The sequence below is a fragment of the Crocuta crocuta genome, unplaced genomic scaffold (assembly GCF_008692635.1).
Source record: "Crocuta crocuta isolate KB4526 unplaced genomic scaffold, BGI_CrCroc_1.0 scaffold790, whole genome shotgun sequence".
NCBI classification, from domain to species: Eukaryota; Metazoa; Chordata; class Mammalia; order Carnivora; family Hyaenidae; genus Crocuta; species Crocuta crocuta.
This window is the reverse complement of record NW_027531898.1, coordinates 455,826-476,672: the sequence shown is the minus strand read 5'-3', so window position 1 is coordinate 476,672 and position 20,847 is coordinate 455,826. Positions and strand designations below refer to the sequence as shown.

Genomic DNA, 20,847 nt, shown 5'->3' with positions numbered 1-20,847 from the left:
ATAATACTTTGGTCAAGATTGTCATTAATTATTTTTAAACTTCTTTTTAATTTTATTTACTTATTTTGAGAGAGAGAGTGCGCACAAGCACCAGTGGGGGAGGGGCGGGGGGAAGAGAAAATCCCATGAACTTTGGACCATGACCTGAGCCAAAATCAAGAGTCAGACAATTTATTGACTGAGCCACCCAGGAGCCCTGGTCATTAATGATTTTTTTAAATGTTTGGTAGAATTCACCAATGAAACCATGTAGTCTTGAACTTTTCTGTGTTGGAAAATTTTTGGTTCCTATTTAAACTTTCATTCTTATTAGTCTAAGAAGATTTCCTATTTCCTTATTCAAGATTCATGATTCAGTCTTGGTAACTTGTTAATTATAGGAATTATCTGAGTTGTTTTCTAAGTTATCTGATTTGTTAGTATATAATTGTTCATAGTAATCTGTCATCACACTATCCATTTCTGTTTACTGTATTGTTTTCCCTTCAATTCATAATTTTGGTTTTTGAGTCTTCTTTTTTTTCTTAGTTAATGTAGTTAGAGCATTGCCAATTTTGTTTATTTTTTTGGAGAAACTAGTCTTTACTTTCAATGTTATGTTATTATTTATTCTGCTTTCTATTTATTTCTGATTTTTCTTTGTTATTTCCTTCTTCTACTAAATTTCAGCTATGTCTTCTTTTTCTAGTTCCTTGTAGTACTTGTTTACTTATACTTTTTTCTTAATATAAGCATTTATAAGTTTCACTCTAATATCTGCTTTTGCAGTATCCCATAGATTTTGAAATATTGTGTTTTGTTTTGAGAGCTATTTTGATTTGTCATTCAATTTCTTATTTGGCCCATTGCTGTACAGTAGTGAGTTGTTTAATATTTTCACATCAAATATTTAATATTAAAAAATAAAAAAATTGTGCCAAACTCCAGGCAACTGCATCCAGTATTCATAGGACCACTATTGTTAGGTGCTGTTTCTATTTGCACAATATAATGGCATTTGATAGATGCCACAATAGTATTAGCACAGTAGCAAAGCTGATAAGGGAAACATAATTAATAGCTTTAGGAAAAGTTAATAACAGCTAAATTTAAACTGTCACTAATTCCAACTATCTAGTGAAATTACAGTGAGGCATAGTCACCTAGAAAGTACTTTATGCTATTCTAAAAGAAGATATTATACATTTCTAAAACTCCCATATCAAAGACATTAAATATGTTGTACCCTAGAAAGGTAGAAATAAGCTGTAGAGAGCACAAACAAAATAAGACTATAAAACAAATAAATTAACCAGGTTTACTTATTGTTAATTAAATTAAAAAGAGTAAGTTGGCATTAAATGGACACTTTAACTCATCTTCAGAACTCTTCAGGCATACAATATATAAACACTCTCAACACAAATACAGTGAAATCCAAAATGTGTACTACTGGTATAGAAGAAAGACACTTTGTGGTAGGCTAATAGTCCTTTGCAACTAATTAGGAGAGAAAATAGGAAAATGTAATTCCACTAGGGCTATTAGCTGCTGATATTGCCTATTTTCATATTTAATTTTCTTTGCTCCTAAATGACATTGAGCTTTTGATATTGCACTAAAAATAGATTTTCCCCTTGACTGGAAAAATCTTCCTCCCAAAATAGAACGTTATTTATAAAGAAGAAACCTTTCCTAAGTATTGGGAACTAATTTAGGCCTAGTCTTATTTCTTTCATACTTTGCTTTTTCTTTTTATTGTTTTATTAACTTCTTGTTTTAGAGTGCACATGTGCATGCACATGAATTCGTAAGAGGAAGGACGGACTCTGAGTGGTAGAAAAGTATCTTTTATATTCTATTTCATTGTCCTTGATCTCAGCAATGAAAGCTATTGTTTCCTATGTATCTCTCAAACTTTGCCTATAAAATATTTGTGGTATTCATTCTGTGCTCTAAGTAATTGAATGTGTAGAAACCTAGTCATTGCCCAGTAAGATCACTGCAATAGCATTTGAAGGCTATTGATGTTAAATGCATGTTTTAAAGCTGTTATCACAGTCATCTTGATCAGTATCTTAATTAATTCCATGTTGCATTAATGATTTGGCTTTTCTCCTGAAGTAATATCTGAAAGTTTTTTAGAGTGCTTGCAAATGATTTAGTTACTTCTTCTCTTTTATGTATTAGTTGTATAATACATTTACATTACATTGCATTTACATCTGAAGGCTACCTAACAGTATGTCTGACACAGTAATTAAACTTCACAATGGACTCATTTTATGCTAGAAAAAATAAGCTACATAGTAACATATTTAAACATTATATAAAATGGGGGAAGGAACCCAGGCTAAAAGAGGAGTTTAAATGATTATTACTCTATTGTACTTTGGGGATTTATATTATCAAAGGTCAACATACCAATTGAAAACCAAAAACTAGGGGCACCTGGGTGGCTCAGTCAGTTAAGCATCCAACTCTTGATCTCAGCTCAGGTCTTGATTTCAGAGTCATGAGTTCAAGTCCTGTATTGAGCTCCATGCTGGGTGTGGAGTCTACTCAAAAAGAAAAAAGAAAAGAAAAAAACTAAAAACTCAAGTCTTATACCTAAAGATCTAGTATAGTGTTATACACACAGCAGATATTCAGATATTTAGTAAGTGTTTATTAATGATTATGCCTATGTATTTTTCCAAATGTTTTCAATTGAAAGAGGTTTTCTGTGCCACCTGAAAAACTGGTTTATTTCCAGCATACTGTAGATAAAAAAAATAATAATTCTTTAGTGTTGGTACCCTGAAATTTATCTTCAGAAAGCCTTCTCATACAGAGGCAAATCTTTATTGATTTTGTGATTTAAGCAAAGGCCAATGTACTCAATACAAGTTCCCACTGGCTTTGTTGAATTGTATAATATATTATGTCTTTTTACATTGTTACTACATATTACTTTTCCTAGAGGAATACATCAGCTCCTAGACTTTCAATTACTTTCTATTATCTATAAAATATCTCCACAAGATTTTATTTTATTTCTTTTCAGAAAAACTACCTAAAGTAAAGCTCAATAATTTTCCTCTAACTTACTCAAACTTCTTTGTGGCTCACTTTTCTATCTCCGTAGGTTGTCTCCCAGTGTTCCCAATATCAAGTGTTCATAATTTTTTGTCCATCCTACACTCTACATTTAGTCAAACAGCAAATTCCATTGATATCAACAGAAGGTCTGTTTAGAGGAGTAAATGCCCTTGAAAGAAAATATCATTCAATGTATTTGAAAGTCCCATGCAGTAATCTATCAAAATCTTCTTTGTACTATTTTAAATAACTTTATTAAAAATCTGGGAAGAAGAGTATTTTATTGATTTTTTTCCTAAATGAACTCAAAATTATTTCAAAAAATTTCAAAAAATACACTAAATATCTATATCATTTTAGTAAAAAGTACATGAATTTTAGAATTACAAGAGCAAATTAGTATAAGAGAATAATAATGAAACTTATAGATGCTGATATATTTTTTAAAATCTTAATTGGTAATAATGCTCTTTTCCATGTGTATATAAGACTTTATCAGAAAAAATTACAAAAGCAGTAAAATGATATTTTTTTCAGTTTATTAATATCAAATTGACATATATTACTTTTTAAGTGTATGGTGTGCAGCATAATAAATTAACTTACATATAGTAAAGGAGGATCACCATAATAAATTTAGTTAACATCCATCATTTCATATAGATACCAAGAAAAGAACAAGACAAAAAAACCTCTCTTAACTTTCAAATATACCATATAGCTGTGTTAACTAGTCATCATGTCGTAAATAACATCCCTAGTCCTTATTTAATCCATAACTGGAAGTTTCTACCTTTTGACCATCTTCATCCAATTAACCCTCCCCCCCCAACTCTTTACCTCTAAAAAATACAAACCTTATCTTTTTCTATGAGTTTTTTTTTGTTTTGTGTTTTCAGATTGTACATATAACTGAGATCACTCAATATTTGTCTCTGACTTATTATTTCACTTAGAATAATGCCCTCAAAAGCCCATCTGTATTGTTGCAAATGACAGGGTTTTTCCTTTCTTATGCTAGGATAATATTCCTCTGTGTGTGTGTGTGTGTGTGTGTGTGTGTGTGTGTGTGTGTGTCTTTCATTCCATCACTACTAAATCCAGAGCAATAGTTTTAATATGGATATTTGCTAAATCGCTTGCCCTTATTTAAATACATGTTTTTTGGGTGCCTGGGTGGCTTAGTTGGTTAAGCAGCCAACTTCGGCTCAGGTCATGGTCTTGTGATTTGTGAGTTTGAGCCTCACATTGAGCTCTGTTTTGACAGCTCAGATCCTAGAGCCTGGGTTGGATTCTGTCTGTCTGTTTCTCTCTCTCTCTCTCTCAATCTCTCTCTCCCCCTCCCCTGCTCGCTCACTCTCTGTCTCTCAAAAAAATGAATAAATGTTAAAAATTTAAAAAAAAAAACATTTTCTTTCCATTATATTTAGGATAATGACCAAATTCATTGACATTGTCAGGTAATGAAATAGCATGGGCTGACTACCATTCACCTCAATTTCCTTGTCCTTTGTGTTCTCTAGCACTCTCCCTTCCATTCCTTAATTTTCTTATCTTACTCAGACCTTTACACATGTGGCACCATTTACCTACATCATTTTGCTTGCCCTTCCTTGACCCCATACACACACTCTTCCTCTCTGTCTAACATTTCCTTTGATATAAACTCAAACTCAGTTCCTCATGGAATCTTTAACTTATCTTCCTAAATAGGTCAATTCTTCTTACCCTGTGCTCTCATATACCTTTTACCCTTCAGTTATAGCACTTACTCATATTAGTTTAAATTTATTATTATATATATGGTTGTTTCTTTAGTGTTTAACTCATCCACATGATGATAATCTCCCTAAGTGAGGTACCATATATATATATATTTTTTTTTTTTCTGGTCCAACATGTATTCCTGTTGCCACCTCACTAACAAGCATACAGTAGATGTTCAATAGATATTATAGGGGAAAAAAAACACAGCATTTCCACCTTTAGTGATTGCTCAATTATGTTAATATGTTTTTTATGTTTCATTATTACCTAACAAGTTTATAGGTTCCCTAGTTTATGGTGATGAAATTTCCTACTCTCTAGAACTACAATACATGTATACCATTCTCAAAGTCATTTTAGGTTAAGAGATGAAGATCCAGGATGTCTCGGGGTTTTTACAAATTGTAAGTCCCTTAGGTGTTAATATTTCAATATTTCATTTTTTTCAGCAAGTAAGATATTTCCTGTGTATATTACCAAATCAAGCTTTATTTAATATAAGAATGATAATGGTCCTATTTGATTTTTATTAACAAATTTGGTTTTTTATTATTAAAATTGACAATAGGTTTCAACAAAGTTACCACTTATCTTCCAAGTTATCATTTGCCTGCCAAATTGTATCTTAATGCTTATATTTCTTATTGTTTTTCTGAAGTTATTGGCATTGCTGTTCTTCACATGCTATCTTCTTTGATTTTCATGAAATACCTTATGATTACCACACCTTAGCAATCTTTCTTATATCCTACACTTGACACATTAAGGTTTTCTTAGGGATTGACCCTTTGACATTCATTTTAACTCTATATATTTAAACTATATAATTTCATCCATGACTATGGTTTGTAACACCAGAAGGGCTCTGTTTATCTCTAGGTATTATATTTCTCCTGAGTGCCAATCAATATGTTTAATTTATTTAATTAACAACTGTTTTGAAAATGTCCTATTTGCCAGACATTGTTGATGTATTAGAGTGCCTACACCTTCATTTGTACATGTTTAGATACCATTGATATCTGAAAGTCAATGTACCTCAAACTGAATTTGTCATTACCTCCCCTGAACTACTACCAAGCCCTCAGAAAATCCTCTTGTCTTTTTTTTTCAGTTTTAGTGAGATATAATTGACATATAATACTGTATAAACTTGAAGTGTACAGTATAGTAATGTAACTTATATACAGTATAAAATGATTAACACATTATGTTTAGTTAGCATCCATAATCTTATATAGATAAAAAAGAAAAAAGATGGGTGTGTGTGTGTGTGTATGATGAGAGTTCTTAGGATTTACTCTCTTCACTTTCAAACATGCCATCTAGTAGTGTCAACTATAATGATTATTTTGTACATTACACATCTAGTACGTATCTTGAAACTGGAAGTTTGTACCTTTTGATCACCTTTATCAAATTCTTCCCCCAACCTCCCACCAGTGATAAACACAAATCTAATCGGTTTTCTGTAAGTTTAATTTTTTTCTTTTTCATTTTCTATTTTTTTAGATTCTGCATACAAGTAAGATTGTATAGTGTTTGTCTTTCATTGTCTGACTTATTTCATTTATCATAATGTCTTAAAGATTCACCCATGTTGCTGGAAATGGCAGGACTTCCTTCTTTTTAGTGGCTCAATAGTGTGTGTGTGTGTGTGTGTGTGTGTGTGTGTGTGTGTGTGTACAGTTTCTTTATCCACTCATCTATTGATGGACACTTAAATTGTTTCCATTTTTTGTCTGTTATAAATAATGCTGCTGTGACCATGGGTGCAGAACTCTCTTTGACATAGTGTTTTTGTTTCCTTCAAATATACAGTAAAACTTGGATTGCAAATAACCTGTTCTTCAAGTGTTACACAAGATGAGCAAATATTTCTAATGAATTTTAACTTGATACATGAACAATGTCTTGTAATACGAGTAGCACATGACATCAAATGTCACATGATCACAACTGAACCAATGGTTCCTGAAATTTGCTTTGATATACAAATACTTTGGATTACAAACAAGTTTCCAGAATAATTATGCTCACAAACTAAGATTTTACTCTGTTCCAGAAGTGGAATTGGCTGGATCATAGGTAGTTCTATTTTTAGTTGTTTTAGGGACCTCCATACTATTCTCCATAGTGGCTGCACTCATTTACATCCTCACCAACAGTGCACAAGAGTTACCTCTTCTCCACAGCCTCACCAGTATTTATCTCATTTTTTATGATAACCATTCCAACAAGCATGAGGCTATATCTCATGTTTTGATTTGCATTTCCCTGACGATTAGTGATGTTGGGCACATTTTCATATACGTGTTAACTATTTGTATATCATCTTTGGAGAAAAATTCAGGTCCTTTGCTCATTTTTAATTATGTTACTTTTCCCTCATTGTATTATAGAAGTTCTTTATGTGTTTTGGATCAATCTCTTATCCGATACATGATTTATAAATATTTTTCTCCATTCTGTAGGGATTTTTATTTTATTGATTTTTGTTTTTTTAAATTTGTTTGTTTTTTTGCTGTGCAGTAGCTTTTTATTTTGGTGTAGTCTCATTTGTTTATTATTGATTTTATGGCCTGTAGTCCTCTTACTCTAATTACTGCTACACCAACGTGTGATTTTGCATCAAACAGAAACATATTTATGTTTCTTTCCCCTTACATACAAATTATTGTGAAAATCTCACAACTACTTCTTCTGAAATGTTTCTCGAACCATAACTACTGTCACTGGTTTTCTTCAGTCCTAATGTGTTAACTTTAACAACTGAGAAACTAAATGTATAAATGGTCAATGGCCAGAACACTTATAAAAACAGAACTCTGTCCTGTAACTTGCAGCAACCTTCCCAGGAGGACAACTATCCTATCTACAATAAATAGCCCAGGAAGCCAGCCTGCTATAGGTCAGATTTTTAGGAAGTCAAAACACAATATTCAGTAACAATACAGGGGCTAAACAATAACTTCATTAACAATTGGCCCCAAATGACCAGTACTTGGTTAATTGACAGCTTTCTTAATTTCTGTCCCTTCTTATGACCTAGGACCAAACAGAGAAAGTGAAATATGTACCCTCAATTAAACACACAGGATTCTTTGTTCCCAGTTAGAACACCTTCTGCCATCCTATGTCAACAATCTCCATAAGGGAACGGCTGAAGCTTCCCTTTTTTCTACTGCTCACCCCTCTGCCTATGTTTGAGTCTCTGCCAAAACACAAGTGATAGTGGCTGATTCCCTGGTTGTGACAAGCTCTGAATAAATAGCCTTTGCTTGTTCTCATTTAGTCGGTCTTCACTTATTTCCATGCAACAAAGTCCTGGCTAGTTTCTGCCACAGTCTGGATACTTCCAAACAATTTCATGTAACAAATAGAGCGATATTCCCAAACTCATAACCTGTATTGTCATTGATCTGAATATTTTTCAATGGCTCCTTGGGGATAAAACTAAAATTCTTAAGCTAAGCACGGGAAGCCCCAGACTCAACTCTTACCATTCTCTCAAGTAAAACACCTTGCTAATATCATGATATACCAAACACTATCATTCCTCCAATTGTTTGAACAATATGGTATAATTCCTTTTAATGAGTTTTCTGCTTTATCCACCTGTTTAATTCCATGTTTATCCAACTTGATTGGGTTAACTATCTTCTCCTTAAAGAATCTTGTGATGCCTTCAAGCATTATTAGATTTTTTTTCTCTTTTATATTCTGATAGAACCCTATCGCTTGCATTGCTTTCCATACATTACTGTTTTACTTTCCATTTTCCCTCATTCTTGTTGCCCTGGGATTGTACCTCCTCAATGAAATACTAGTAATAATCCTCGCCTCATTTTTTTCCCCCCTAGGATCATGGTCTAAAATAGGTGGATATAAACATAAGCCTGCAAGAAGAGCTGATCATTTAAATGAATGAATAATGTGTGTAACTGATTGTAACAGAAATCTGGTCATTGTCAACATGGAGATTTTAGATGCTTTATATTGTTATATATAGATCCAATGGGTTAAAGTTAAAATCCTAAGAAGTTGTGCATGTATTCATTATTCTATGGATAACCTATGCTAAGAGAATGAAAAATCTCAATAGATGTCTGCTAAAAAGAGTAAAGCTAGCAATGTGTTTATATTAACTAACCAATTTAGAGGGCTATTTTATTCCATATATTTGGATTGGGTTCAAAGGATAGAAAACCCAGTGATCCCTGATCTTATAAGCCATGTTAGTGTCCAGACCAGGTCTGAGAATGTAAGCCATGTGCACATCTTGCTTTCCATTTGCCCTTTCCTGTGTTAGTCCTTGAGAACCTCTGACTTAAAGGCTTTGAGGAAAAGCATGAACAAAAGGTATAATCAAATACAGAAAAGCAGACATTGGCTACAATTGAGACCTGACAAATCCATAAACCATACATGAACTTTGGAGACATATGCTTGCCACAGTAGGAGTAAATAGGCCTTCTGCTACAGAGCCCAGGAAGGCAGGGATCCTATGAAGTCTTTTGAAAATTCTATATAGAAAGGGAGGTGTTTGTTGTGTCCAAATATGTGCACTGCTTGATCTTTTTAAGTAGAAAATCATCATCTCTACAAGATCATCATCTCTACAAGACTAGGCTATTTATCAATATGGGCACTCTGAAGGCACCTTAATCTACTTGAAAATGACATTAAATTTGATGTCATGATATGTTTCAAAAGAGTATCTCTGTACATGGAGGAAGGCTACAGTTCAACAATCCTAGCTTCACGTGACAAGTAGGCAGAATTTAACTAAAGTGTGAGTATGGGGCTGCACGTGGCTGGCAGAGTTTTCCCTGTTAACATTATGAAATCTAACAAGAGGAAAGAAGAAAGTTTCATTGCTAGATACTAATAAAAACTTCAAGATTGGTGATAAACTTGTAGCTTTTTAAGGCATTGATCCATAGGACTCTAAGCCATAGTGAAAAAAATTCAGAGGCTCTTTTTCTTTTTTAAGCTTATCTATTTTGAGAGAGAAAAAAAGAGTGTGAACAGGGGAGGGACAGAGAGAAAGGGAGAGAGAGAGAACCCCTACCAGGCTCTGCACTCATATCAGGGCTTGAACCCATGAACATGACCTGAGCTGAAACCAAGTGTCAGATGCTCAAATGAATGAGCCACCCAGGTGCCCCAGACTCTTCTATACAAAATGTAGACTGATATTCTTGTATAATGTTTCTATTTATACTATGTGTTTTTAAAATATATTTAAAAGAACAACGGGGAATTTTTTATTATTTAAGTATTTTTACAACCTCAATATCATGAAATCCAAAGTCCTTATAGGTAATGGAGAAAAAGTAAGCAGCTGTACAATAGTATTAAAATGAGCTCATTTTGAAAAAAGACTATTTGCTTAATCAGTCATAGGTCACAAAGTATTGATAGCAAGTTCATGGTTAGTTACTTCTCTAACACAGGTTCTCATGATGACCTTAACAGGGGGATTTTTAGAATTTGCTCCTGTAAGTCATTTTGTAAGAACCAGTACAGGTGCTCTACCTGAACAAACAAACAAACAAAATCTCTGAAATTGTACTGAACTGTCAAAAGTAACTGAAATTGTATGGTCTAAAAAAAAATAATAAAAGTATTTACATGTGGTTTTTTATGTATAGGACTTTCTAGGTTTCTAAAACTATTATTTAATCTTCTAATTAAGAGTGATTTTATAAAAAGAAAAAAGTAAATTATAAAAATATTGTTTTCTTCTAGGTAAAGTCATATTTAAGGCCAATCATCCTGTCAAATTCTTAACTTACATAGTCACATTAAATTCGTACAACAATCCTATGACAGAGGTATGTTACATTTTACAGATAAGAAAAATGAGATTAATATCCTCATAATACCAGCTACTAACTAGCAAATGTGAAATCAAGATGTGCTTGATTCCAGAAAACTGGTTCTCATATCTCCAATATAAAAGCCAGTTTCCTATTACAGGATTTATATTTTTTTCCTGTTCAGGATGCCAGCAAGGTAGGTACTAAGGATGGGGAAAATTACCCTCTCAGGCTAACAAATTAAATATTTTCAAAACTAAAAGTACCCTCTCAGGATAACAAATTAAAAAAATTTTAAACTAAAAGTCAGACAAGATTTTTGATTGACACATCAAATTACTCAATTAAAAAAAGTTTATTTATGACCCATTGTGTTTCTGCATCATTCAACAAAATGCAATTTTTTGAAGATAACCAAGTATGCTATATTAAATAGATGCATGGTGTTAAAAATTAGAAACAAAATGAATCTCTTACTAGTTTTAATATTTTTATAAAACTGGAAATAGAAAAGGTTAGTAGTTGGCAGACAAACTATTCAATCAAATATTGAGTTATCTCAAGATTTTTTTGATAGGACAATTATGTGCGAAACTGAATCGAGTATTCTGTTATCTGTAAAGAAAACTTACACAACTGACCCTCCAAAATTATATTAATTCTGCAAGGCATGTATTTATTCCAAGTGGAGACACATGGTAAAGGATAATTTGTCATTCATTTAAAGAAGTCTATGGCTGAGGACTATGACTGGAATAATATAATGAGAAAATCACAGAAATGATTAATGGACAGAGAGGAGCATCAGAACAAATTGTGGCCAAGTGAATGACAAGAATAAGATATTTAGCCTGAAAAGTGACAATATTTTTTTTTTAAAAAAAGGATATTGGCTGAAATTGGTTAGAGAAGTGTTTGGCCTATAATTTCTTCTATTTATCAGAAAAATATATTGTTATATCCAAATTGTGAAGGCAAAAAATTATATAGCTGCAGAATTATATGTTCAGTTACACTGTCATTTATATGATGAGAACTAAAAATCTCAGAACTGAAAATCTTGGGCAGACAGGATCATTTACAAGTACCAAAAAACTATTTTGAAAATAAAAGCTTACTAAACTTTTAGAAAATATACACTAAGTAGGCATGTAATAAAAGTGTATCTTTATCACTCCAACAATATTTGACTGCACAGTAATTATAGTAATCACTGTAGTAGGAGCATATAAAGGTAGGGTATATAAAGATGACCAAGATTCCATTGTTTGTTTCCATGAAAAACTCGGAAAAATAATGCAGTAGCAAATAATACTTTTAATTAGAAGATTAAATAAGAATAATTACAGACAAGTAAAAAGTCCTTATTTTTGCTTTATAAAATGATGTTTTATTTTTAAGCATTTTTGGAAGACTTTCTTAGAAAATGACTAGCTTTATTTCTCTACTTGGTGGCAGCCCTTTAGGTAAAGTTAAGATGTGTTATATGAAGTAATCTAAGTTCTTTCAGCAAAGCTACTCCCGTTTCCCCAAAAAAGGCCCAACAACTTTGTAAATTTTGCAGAAATTTAATTGCTTTTCTCTGTTTTACTAAATATACTCTTTGCCTCCCCCATCCTTTGCTATCCTCCCCCTTACTTAGGGGCGTTTCCAGTGATTTGGCAATTTGTTCATAATAGGGAGAATAATATATAATCAAACTTGATTTCATGCCTGATTTGATTACAGGGTACTGATTAAACTAATGCTAGTGAATTTTCTTTAATTCAGTGATTAGGAGAAGGGTGTTTTCCTATACATCTTTGAGAGACCAATCACCGTAAGACAAATTCCCTGTCCTTAATGATGGGGAGACCTGAATCAAACATTAACTAATGTATTCATTCTTTTAAATATAAATTTATTAATAGGCTTTTAGGTTTTCCTCAGAAACTGGGGCTTTAGGTCCCTGGGTAAATGAAAGGAAAGTGATCTCCTTGTCTTCTGAGTTTAATGACATTTATTACTTCAGAGTCTTGACAAGTCCCATTATTACATTTCACTTTTTGAAAAGTGGCAGCCTGCAAAGGCTAATACCTGACATAGCATTATATATCTTGTCCAGTAGGTTTACAAGTTAATTCATTAAATCAAATCATTTTCATTAAAACACTGGCTTCATGTGTTACTACTAGCACTAAAATAAATCATTTTATTCTGTCCATTATGGTAAGTGATACATCTGATACATTTATTAAGTTAAAGTGTTCTCTCAAATTCTCATGTTCAATTATTCTTGTCACCATTCACTAGGCTGATGATGCTCTCAGGAATCATTACCTATAAGAATAAATTCCAACTTTGTTTCCTGGTATTTATGTTCCTCCACTGTTTGGTCACAGCCTACTATTCCAACCTCATCCCCTGATATTCTGTACCCCAAATCATCCACAGCAACCAGGCTGTCCTATTCACTGTCTGAAGGTGTGGTAGGAACCCTGAAGCCTGCATAATACCTCTCCCTCCAACCAGAGCCTTCACCTCCTCTTTGTTTAGGCAAACTGTACCCTTCTTTTGAGATCAAATTCAACCCTAACTGTATTTCTTATTTGCATCTCTCCTTTGCACATTACAATATATTCTGATGACAGTCCCTTTGCTGTTGTCCTTGCCATGGTATTGACAGGTATCATATGCTCACCTCTCAGGTAACTACTGCGTGAATTAGTGTTTAGTTTTTATGTTGTTGCATAAGGATGTAAACTACTTTGTTACAGTTTTCTCTAATCACCCAACAATTAGCCCTAAATGCATAGAGAACGGTGTTCACATTAAAATCGTCTCAGTACTTACATATCATATTTTGCCTGGGATCAGAAGAGGGGTCGTGCATCTGTACCAAAGGCACACTTAACCAACTAGCTCAAAGTTCCTTCTTCACATATTGGTGGTCACTCTTCTCATTTCTTTGAATCTACGGAGGAAATGACATGCCTTAGACCATAGATTATCCCAGCTACATTTTCTATAATTATTGAGTAATATTCCCAGGAAAAGTGATATTTATTGAATCTCTAACATGTATGGAGAGTTCTATAAATCCCCAATTTCCAAATCAACTTGAGTTCTGTGTGTGCCATCTACTCCTTGAATCTTTTGAAATTCACTTTTTGGATCCACTAAACAGTGCTATTATACTATCGCCAGTAACTTTTTTCCCCCAGGCACTATGTTGCAAAAGTATTAAATTAGAAAATATTGACAGGAAGCCACAGTAAACAGCAGAGACTTCACATCTTACTGAATTTAATATAGCTGAATCTAGCACTTATTGGCTAAGGCTTGGTAATATGGTACAAGAAAATTTTTGACCAAAAACAAGTATAATCATTTGTTTACTAGCTCTCATTGGCTGAGAACATAAGACAAGAATAAAATGTATATTACTAGCTTAACCTAATAGACTGGTACAGATATATTTAATACATATGTATGAATGTATATACACATACATATATATTAAGCATTTCAGAGAATAATTGCACTGTAATAACAGTTCCCTCAGGAGTCTAAAAAATAGGTTATGCTTATATTGAAAATTAAAACAAAAAACATATGAGTAAATATGTTTGGATAATTACTTCAGTTATATAAAACCAATAATTCACAATTTCAATGATTTTCATGAATATTCAACATAATTGTGATAATACTTATTAATATATTACAATATTTTAGAATCCAAGGATCCAAAAAGCCAATCCTGGACATTAGATGCTAACAATATTGAGGAAAAGAGATGTGGCATTAAGTGACTGTAAAATAATGTCAACTCTAAACTTAGATACTATGTATAATTTTGTGATAAATTTTTAATGTGTGAATTTTGCTAGGCTACAGTCCCTGGTTAGTCAATCAAACACTAACGTAGGTAGTGTTGTCAAGGTATTTCATTACAAGTCTAGTTAAATTCTATATTAGTTGACTTTAAAAGAGATTTTTCCCAGATAATCTGAATGGCCCTGATTTAATTATTTGAAATGCCTTAAGAGCTAAGGTCTCTCTGATGAAAAAGAAATTACATCTATAGACAGTAGTTTCAGCCATGGCCATCAGGGTTCCAGCCTGCCTTTCCTGACCTTGCCTCATATATTTTGGGCTTTCCCAACCAGCCCCAACAATCCTTCATGCTAATTGCCTGCAACAGATATCTGAATTTATCACTCTTGCTCATCTGTTTCCACAGCTGAAGCTTGAGTGACTGACCTGTGCATACTCAGTGTGTGTGTACAAATAGGAGTGTGTAGGTTTATATACACTCATCCATTCAAGTATATTAATAGAGTGAGCATATACTCTATCCCCCTTCCAATAGGCTGAGACCTTCTTGAGTTTTTTATGCTGAAGACAAAAAAGCAGCCAGCAATCAGCCAGGTAAAGGGTTGAAACCTGGACAGAGTGTTAGAAGCCCATGAAATTGCCTGTGCACTGGCCTAGAGATCAGTAAGTGGGCTGCTGTCTAGGAACATAAGATGGATATGAAGCCAAGTATGCAAGTTACAAAGGGACAAGACTTGTAGTGGCCATGTCCCAATGAGTTTAGTCTTCCTAAAAAATTTGCATTTTAAACTGGGTTGATGTAATAAAATCATAAATCTATCCTTCTAGGGTCTGAGAACTTGGGCAAATCACTTGACTTCGGTGGTATCAGAACTCTATGTTAGTTTTGTCTTCAGTGTTAACTTTCCCTCTAGTACTTTTCAAAAATGAATAAAGAAGTAAACTATTTTAAGGCTCAGATCTAGTAGGTACACCCAGGAAAGCTGGTTGGTTGGTGAGTGTCCCAGGTTCTGTAGTGAAGGAGGACAGCATTTCAGGCTTATTAGTCAGCCATCACCACAAAAGCGCTGAGACCCATGTCCATCACCATGTACTGGCAGATGAATATACTGCAAAGGCAATAATCAGGATGGAAATTCCCCTTTCCAAATTCTTAAAGATGTAGTCCAAGGTGGCACCTAGTAGCTTATTCCCTGGATTTCCAGTGAAATGGAAGAATTTTATTTGTAGAATTCTAGGCAAGAGAAGTATGCTTTTTCTTGAGTGAAAAGAATAGTTTATGATTAGAGGAGTATTTCTTTAGTTGTTTTTTTCTTTTCTTTTTGAGACATCATTGATGTATAACATTAGTTTCAAGTTTACAGATAATGACCTAATATTTGTATGTATTGTAAAATGAACATAATAAGTCTAGTCAAAATCCAACATGGTACAATTACAATTTTGTTCTTGTGATTAGAACTTTTACAGCCTACTCTCTTAATTTTCAAAGATCGAATACATTATCAACTATAATCACCATACTGTACATTACATCCCCTCGACTTATTTACTTTAGAATTGGAAATGTACCTTTGGATCCTCTTCATCCATTTTGCCCACCCCCTAACTTCCACCCCCCACATCTGGCAACTCCACTCTGTTCTCTATCTATGAGCTGGGATTAGGTTTTGTTTTGTTTCATTTTTCAGATTCCATATGTAAGTAAGACCAAAAGGTATTTGTCTTTATCTATCTGAATCATTTCACATAGCATATGCCCTCAAGGTCCATTCGTGTTGTCACAAATGGCAAAATTTCCTTCTTTTTATGGCTGAGTAATATTCTATTTTCTTTATCCATTAATCTATTGATGGATACTTAGAATGTTTCCACATCTTGGCTATTATAAATAATGTTTCAACAAACATAGAGTGAAGATAACTTTTCAAGTTAGTGTTTTTATTTTCTTCCAATACTCAGAAGTGGAATTGCTGGATCATATGTTAATTCTGTATTTAAATTTTGTGGAACCCCATACTGTTTTCCATAGTGGCTGTACCCATGTACATTCCCAACAACACTGTGTGATGGTTCCCTATTTTCACTTTTTATTTCTTGTCTTTCTGATGGTAGCTACTCTAACAGGTATGAGGGAATAACTCATTTTGGTCTTAACTGTTGTTGCATTTCCCTGATGATTAGTGATGTTGAGTATCTTTTCATGTACTGGTTGGGCATCTGTACATCTTCTTTGGAAAAATTCAACTCCTGCCCACTTTTAATTGAAATTTTCTTTGCAGTTGACTTGTATGAATAACATATATTTTGGATATAACTGCTTATCAGGTAAATGACTTGCAAATATTTTCTGCCATCCATAGATTCTCTTTCCATTTTGTTCATGGTTTTATTTGTTGCTGTTGTTGAGCAAAATCAAGGACTATTAATAGTTACATTGGGACACAGGTATAAAACATGATGCTTCAGGACAGACTGGATAAATATTATTATCCTATATTAAAAAGAAAAGCAAAACACTCATGAAATCAAGGAATGGCTTTAGATAGTATATAATTACCCTAAATTGAAAGCAAATATCATAGTGTGTGTGTGTGTGTGTGTGTTTTATTGTGTTTGTACATGTATGCATATATAGCCATTTTTCCTCAGTCTCTGAGAAGGCTCATGATTCTAAAAGGTTAAGAATCACTGAAATTTCTTCTCTTCTGCGACGACCTTTATCATATTATCCTGTATTTGACTCTTTTTTCTGTCGTGGTGCCCGTTTTGTGATGTGCCTATCATACACTTTAAAGATTCTATGTGCATCTTTATTCTCTAATCCCAATAGGACTTCACTCATTGCCAAACATTTAATTACCATTTATATTCTAACACATACTTCACTTTACCTTAGGATATGAAGGTGAATAAAATTTAAGTCAGTCACTGCAGAACTTCTAACCACTGAAAATTTAAACAAAAAAAAAGTTGTATTTCTCAAAATTAAAATCACTGAAAATGGTGAGAACAGTATTCTCAGTTTGGATTTTCAAAATAGGCAGCACTTTTGGTTTCATGGTCTTAAGCTTTTACCTCAATAGACATTTTTCTTTCTGACCTGTGTAAATATATTACCAGTTGCTTCACATAGATCCCTCTGTGTCCTGTCTTATACTGACTATCATTTCCCCCACCCACACTCTGTCTCTCTTTGCCTCTCAAAAATGAATAACATTAAATTTTTTTTTTTAATTTGGGGGCACCTGGGTAGCTTAGTTGATTAAGCATCTGACTTCAGCTCAGGTCATGATCTTGCCATCCATGATTTTGACCCCCACATCAGGCTCTGTGCTGACAGCTCAGAGCCTGGAGCCTGCTTCAGATTCTGTGTCTCCCTCTCTCATTGCCACTACTCCACTCTGTCTCTCTCTGCCTCTTAAAAATGAATAACATTAAAAAAATTTAAACTATCACTTTTCATATAGAAGTGTTCTCACATTCTGTTATGACATCCTTCCATATATTTAGCACTTATCTGCTCTTTCAACATATTCAGTGTGTTATGGGGTGTGGTATGTGTGTATGTATGTTGTTTATTTTTGTTTCTCTATCGTTAACACACTGTGTAAAACTCATTTCAGGTATATAATATAATAATTCTACATTTCTGTGCATTAGTAAGTGCTCATCATGATTTTAATCTCCTTCAACCTATTTCACCCATCTCACCACCCAGCTCCACTCTGGTAACCATCAGTTTGTTCTATATGTTAAGTTTGTTTTTTGGTTTGTCTCTTTTTTCCTTGGTTCATTTGTTTTGTTTCTTAAATTCCACATTTGAATAAAATTATATGGTATTTGTCTTTATCTGACTGGCTTATTTTCATTGCCATAATGCTCTCTAGTGCCATCTATGTCACCGCAAATAGCAAGATTCCATCCTTTCTTATGGCTGAGTAATATTTCATTGTACATATACCATATCTTTATTCATCTATTGATAAACACTTGGGTTGCTTCTATAATTTTGCAATTGTAAATAATGCTGCAATAAATATAGTGATGCATATATCTTTCAAATTAGTGTTTTTATATTTTGGGTTAGATACCCAGTAGTGGAATTACAAGATTGTATGGTAATTCTATTTTTAATTTTTTGAGGAAGCTCCATGCTGTTTTCCACAGAGGCTGTACCAGTTTGCATTGCCACCAACAGTACATGTAGGTTCCTTCTTCTCCACATCTTCAACCAAACTTATTTCTTGTGTTTTTGGTTTTAACCATTCTGACAGATGTGAGATGATATCTCATTGTAGTTTTAATTTGCTATTCTCTGATGATGAGTGATACTGCCATCTGTAGGTCTTCTTAGGAATAATGACTCTTCATGTGTTCTGCCCATTTTACAATTGAATTCTATTTTTTTATTTGGTGTTTTATAAGTCTTTACATACTATGGATATCAACACTTTATCGAATGTGTCATTTGCAAATATCTTCTCCCATTCTGTTGTTTGTCTTTTAGTTTTTTAATTATTTCTTTTGCTGTGAAGAAGCTTTTTTATTTTGATGTAGTCCCAATAGTTTATTTTTCCTTTTTTTTCCCTTCCCTCAGAAGACTTATCTAGAAAAATATTGCTACAGACAATGTCAGAGAATTTTCAGCTTGTTTCTCTTCCAGAAATCTTATGGTTTCAGGTCTCACATTTAGATCTTTAGTCCATTTTAAGTTTATTTTTCATATGGTGAAAGAAAGCAATCCAGCTTCATTCTTTTGCTTGTAGCTGTCCAGTTTTCCGAACACCATTTTTGAAGAGACTGTATTTTTCCCACTACGTGTTCTTGTCTCCTTTGTTGAAGACTGATTGACTGTATAATTTTGGGATTATTTCTGGGCTCTCTTTATTCTTTTCTATTGATCTATTTTTGTGCGAGTATGATACTGTTTTGATTACTACAGCTTCATATTATATCTGGAAATTAGGGATTGTAATACCTCCAGTTTTGTTCCTCTTTTTTAAAGATTGCTTTTGCTATTCAGAGCTTTTGTGGTTACATACAAATTTTAGGATTGATTCTTCCAGCTCTGTGAAAAATGATATTGGTGTTTTGGTACAGATTGCATTATATATGTAGATTGCTTTAGGTTGTATGGACCTTTTAACAATATTTGTTCTTCTAATCCACAAATATCTTCCCATCTGGTTGTGTCATCTTCAATTTCTTTCATTAATGTTTTATAGTTTCAGAGTATAAGTCTTTCATCTCCTTGGTTAAGTTTATTCCTACATATTTTATTCTTTTTTGGAAAATTATAAATGTTTTTTTCTTAATTTCTCTTTTGCTACTTCATTATTAGTGTATAGAGATGTAACATTTTTGTATATTGATTTCTTCCTATGCAACTTTACTTAATTCATATATAAGTTCTGATAGTATAAGGTCTGTATTTCTTTGGTGACAGTTGTTATTTCTCCTCTTTAATTTGTGATTTTGTTATTTGAGTCTTTCTGTCCGTCTGTCTCTTTTGTGGTCTGGATAAAGGCTTATCAACTCTTTTGATCATTTCAAGGAATCAACTCCTGGATTCATTGACCTGTTCTATTGTTTCCTTAGTTTCTGTTTTACTTAATTTTGCTCTAATATTTATTATTTCCATCCTTCTGTTGGTTTGAGGGTTCTCTGTTCTTCTTTGGCAGGCCCCTTTAGGTGTAAGGTTAGGATGTTTACTAGAGATTTTTTTCTTCCTTCTTAAGGTAGGCCTGCATTGCTCTTATCTTCCCTCTTAAACCAAATTTTGCTGGATCTGAAAAATGTTGGACCACTGCATTTTCATTTTCATTCTCCATATATCTTTTAATTTTCACTTTGATTCCTTGATTGACTCATTCACTATTTAGTAGCATGTTATTTAACCTCCATGTATACGTGTTCTTTCCATATTTTTTCTTGTAGTTTCATAGTTTCATAATTTCTAGTTTCATAGCATTGTGTCATCCATCTTGTAGGGTTCATGCTAATCTTCTCTGTGTTGTTCCAATTTTAGTATATACACTGCTGAAGCGAGCACCCTAGTTTCATTGCATTGTGATTAGAAGAGATCTATGATATGACTTCAGTCTTTTGGAATTTGTTGAGGACTGTTTTGTGACTTAATATGTGTTCTTTTCTGAAGAATGTTCCACATGCACTTGAAAAATAATGTGTATTCTGCTGTTTTAGGATGGGATTTTCTGAATACACTGTTAGATCCATCTGGTCCAATGTGTCATTCAAAGTTACTGTTTCCTTGTTTTTTAGGTATTTATTTAAATTCCACTTAGATAACATACAGTGTAATATTAGTTTTGGGTGTATAATATAGTGATTCAACACATTCATACAATACTCA

At 33.2% G+C, this 20,847-nt stretch overlaps 1 pseudogene; it reads right to left on the bottom strand.

The window, feature by feature from the left end:
- Positions 1-20,423: 20,423 nt before the first annotated feature.
- LOC144239533 (U6 spliceosomal RNA) lies at positions 20,424-20,522 on the bottom strand (annotated as a pseudogene).
- Between the last annotated feature and the right edge of the window lie 325 nt (positions 20,523-20,847).